At 35.5% G+C, this 4,746-nt stretch overlaps 1 pseudogene; it reads right to left on the bottom strand.

Moving 5' to 3' along the window:
- Window positions 1-3,406: 3,406 nt before the first annotated feature.
- On the bottom strand, window positions 3,407-4,053 carry LOC122136847 (annotated as a pseudogene).
- Between the last annotated feature and the right edge of the window lie 693 nt (window positions 4,054-4,746).

Here is a 4,746-nt window from a genome sequence, read left to right as displayed (position 1 = left end):
TCATGTCTGTTAGTTAATTATTACTGCAGACGTGAACTGTAATGTTTATGGTCTTTTCGAGTAGGATAAGCAATATTAATCGCAAAGCTCAGTGTAGACTATAGCCTACCACACTGTCGACATTGAATACAAAATATATTTCTGTCAAGCATGTAATAATTATGCAGTAAAATATTACATATGAACTAGGACTCTTAAAAGAAATTGTCCTTCCAAGCGAGATGTCAAATGGTTCAGTGTAAATGCTTGGAAATATTTCACGTCTTTAATTCCATTCATTATTTGTAGCGTGCATGCCATCCAATAATCGCAATAAGTTTTGTGCTTTGTTACTTTTAATCAGAAATAAATTATTAGCTTTCAAATTCTGTGAATTTTATCACAAAACACAAACTATAACGTGTTTTTTCAGCCATACACTTTAAATTATTTGACCGTAAACTCACAGTAAATTACTGGCTACTAGTTGCATGACTTTCACATTAAATTACTGTATGTAAATTTACATTAAATTACTGTAAATGAGCTACATTACTTTCACAGTAATTTACTGTGTAAGATTCCATCGTATTACTGTGATTTAGCAGTATGCTCCTGTAGAATAACTGTATTTAACTGTGAAGTTACAGTTGATGTCATCATATTACTGCAATTTAACAGTATTCTGCAGTAATGCAAATTAATTGCCAGTAATGTGCTATTAATGTACACTTAAAACCTATTGTAAAATACTGTAAATTTGACATTTTCATGTGTTAACCCATAAATAACCTATAACATGTTAAATTCAAATAAACACCACCACAATCAATTGTTGTGAACATTTATTCTTACACATTTATTTTGCTTCTCTCCATTGAATGAAGAGACACTATAAGAACATATTTAATGACTAACTTACTGCATATCTGCATGCAACTTAAGACCGAGCCAGTGTTTGGTTGGTCTGTTTTGGCAAAACACTGCTTACATTCTAGACTGTCATCCATTCAAAATCAATTAGTTTTCTGATTAGTGTGCAGACTTGTTGGTTGATGTGACCTCTCTGCCTCATTGACTTCATGCCTGTCTCTGGATTTATTCCCAAGAAGCACCTATAAACAAAAATGAAAAAGGTGTCATTAACCAGTCCCCACCTTTAGTGGATCACAGCTGTTGCACTACAGAGCAAAAGCTCAGTTTAAACAAGGTGACATTACTGTGGTTCTATGGTTAAATGTTAAAAGGGCGACAAAATGATTACAGATAAAAATAAAAAAAAATTCTAAATACACATGTTAGCTTTGTTTTTATTACTAGTAGAAATACAATTTTTGATCAGTAATTACTTTGTTACTAGTAAAAATGTGAATTCCTGATATCAAGAATTCAATTCTTACTAGTTGAAATGTTAATTCTTGATATCTTTAAATGTTTCAACATGTTACATTTGTTATTTCTGATGAGGAGAGTAATTTTTGATATCTAAAATGTCTTTCTTACTAGTATAAATCACCTTCATGATATAAAAAATTAACATTGTCACTAGTGACATTTGAATTATTGATATAAAAAAGGAACAGTTTTACTAGTGGCAATTCAATTGTTGATATCAAGAATAGACTTTTGCACTAGTAACCACGTGATTACTGATATCAAAAATAAAGGTTTTTACTATTAAGAATTGTATTTCTGATATGTGAAATTGGAATTTCAACTATTAAAATCAATTCTTGATATCAACAATTGAATTTGAATGGCAGTCTATGGTGACCTTTAACTAGTGAAAATACAGTTACAGATATCAAGAATGATGGTCTCCAGCACAGACACAATAGTTGAGTCTGCAACAGATCACTTGTCTGAGGGAGAGATGGGGGTCTTCATCGTTTGGCTGCTGCAGTCCTGTGTGGCTTGTAAAAACAAAGCACATCCAAACATTCCTTGTTTAACCCACCAAATAAAAAAAAGCCCTCAAATACAATATTAATGTAGACATTACCTTTGGATAAATTCCAGAGTGCAAGAAGCATGGTCAGAATATTTCAGATTGAAATTATAGTAGCTGACAAAAATGGCAGCCAGACCAGTTGTAAAGTCAGGGTGAGGCCCCATGACCACTTGACCCTCCAAAGACAGCATCCATGTCCTCAGCTTCATTGTGTCACCTGAAACAAAACCATATAAAGTCATCATGCCCTAGTGTTCAGAAAAGGAATGAAGATTGAATGAAGTAGGCTGCAAAAATAATAAAATCAATAGAATAAGAGTAGAATAAGACTCAACTGTTAAAGGGATAGTTCACCCAAAAATGAAAATTAGCACATGATTTATTCACCCTCGAGGCATCCTAAGCGTATCTGGAATTCCTCTTTCAGACGAACACAATCGCAGTTATATTTAACATTTTAAATGCATTTTTTAGGCTTCAAAAACAGGGGCACCTTTCACCGCCATTTTAATCTGATGTGACTTTCACGGATGCGCAGATTGTGATATATATCGTGCAGCCCTAGTTCAATTATAATGAGTTATTTGATGCTATAAAAATGGGGTTTCACGTCATGATTGGAAGCTTTACCTGCTCAGGATCGAGTCAGCTAGGTGTTTGGGCAGAACCTCGATACTGCGACTGTAACCCTGATAACTACAGACTTGCAGACTTTGGCTCCAAATGATGTCACCAGCACAAGACGGTGGCTCCCGTATCTGTGATATTTTGTCAAAGGGAGGCCCTACTCAGTATGGTGTTCCAAATAAAGTGCTTGGCGAGTTGTGAGAAGGGCTTGTTGCATGGGTGGAATATAGTCTCAATCAAAAATGTAAAATGCAAGTCTCTTTCAAAAATGATCCGAGGCACACTTATATGGCAATAAAACAGACAAACGCTGATGACCATAGACTGTATATAAAGATGAACTACGCGTCTCCACTTCCTCCCATAGACTGTAATGGAGCTATAATATCCCAGATATGGCACACTAATTTTAGGTTATTTTCTACTGCTTTTTGCACTTAATATCTTTATTAAACATTGTGCACGCATGCTGTCTGAGAGAGGGGCTTTCTGTATGCACGTTTTGAATGTAAGCATTGAGTTCTTCACAGCCATATTGCACTTAATAACTATTTAACATCAAGCACACCCTACTCTTCAGTTTCTCATTCATGCATGTAGATTTATCACATTAGGTCAGGTGTATATTACTTTTAAGTAGTACTATGCAGATATATTTGTGTACCGCAAAATAAATTGTATAGCAAAATCAGTAAACGTGTGTAACGGTACACATATTTGTATTGAAAATTTTGGTACAGGTCTTTCAGTTCGGTACGAATGTGTACTGTTTTAAAATACATACTTCCATGTAAAATAAGGCCATTTTTTACAGCGTACCTTGAATTGTTTTTAAAAGAGATTTGCATTTTAACATGTTTGATTGAGACTAAATTCACCCATGCAATGAGCCTTGTGCTTCACAAGATGAAATAGGGTAAAAATACCTCTTAGTGAAAAGAGAAAAGGCCATTCCTCCTTAACCACTGCAATGGCTGGTGTAGGCACACTATTAAGATAGGGTCGCTGGATGACATATGTCTTCTCCATCAGAGGTTCAGCTCTCTCTGCACCACTCATGCCTTCCTCTGAGTAGATGTTAAGGAGATGATTTTGATGCCATCTAATGATGCCACAGTTTCGCCAGGAGGTAATTCTACTGGACTCCATCTTACACAGCCATACTGATCTACAGGGCCTCTTGTCATACCTCTGCATTCATCTGGTACCTCACAGCGTGGCCTTCTCTCTCTGAGTCTTCTCACAAGAGTATTGTTCCTGTTTTTATTCGCTGCAGAGAGAATAACAACCATTTTTGCAACATCAGCAAAACATTCCGGATGGCTCCTTACAATGTTTCCAACAATATTGTGACAAATTGCTATGATCTGATCAACCACTGCCTTCATCATATGTTTTCTATCGTCTGGTGATGGTCTTGTTTTATTTGCTACTGCCTTTCGAATTGCTGCTGGCATCCTATTCCAGTTGACCTGGAAAGCATTGTTTTTTTCCATGCAGCTGAAGATGAAAATGGCTAAATAATCTTTGTGGAGAGTTGCTCATGCACAGTGCAATCAGGCACTCGCAACGCTGCAGGGATGAGAAAAGAAACTGGGTAACATCTCACCTCTAAATCATTAAAGAAATATTACATTATTGAAGTATTATTACGCTTGCTGAAGCCTCTCCTGTAGTCTGTATCAGGCTGAGCTCCTCCACACACAATGTCAATACAATACAAATACAAACAATACAAAAGTGTCTTTTTTGTCCTGCCACCTTTCTGCGGTGCCCTTTAAGGGCACAGAATGCTGTGTAGAAGCAGAGTTAACAAGTTAACAACTTTGCAGTTGTTAACTTTTCTGTTGCTGCCCTAGAAACATTTAGTTATATTTAAAATAGTATATTATATAAAAAACTATTATTAATTAATGAAAAATAACCAATGCTGTTATTGATAGAGAAATAACCCAATATCTGAGTATCAATAAGAACAGTATACAATTCTAGATACTCAAACCTACTCAGGGGAAAATGGCGGTGGGTACAGACAAAGTTTATGATAATTTATCATGCACAGTTAATGAATTCATCTCTGGGGAGAGGGAGGAGGATTGTCATATCATTTTCAATATGCAATAATGTTTGTCATATTTTTTGGCACGCAGCATCTTTGTTCAGATTCATTTTTTTAAATTATTCATAAA

The sequence above is a fragment of the Cyprinus carpio genome, chromosome B3, assembly GCF_018340385.1.
Source record: "Cyprinus carpio isolate SPL01 chromosome B3, ASM1834038v1, whole genome shotgun sequence".
Taxonomy (NCBI): Eukaryota; Metazoa; Chordata; class Actinopteri; order Cypriniformes; family Cyprinidae; genus Cyprinus; species Cyprinus carpio.
The sequence above is the reverse complement of the archived record's forward strand: the minus strand, read 5'-3'. Positions and strand labels throughout refer to the sequence as shown.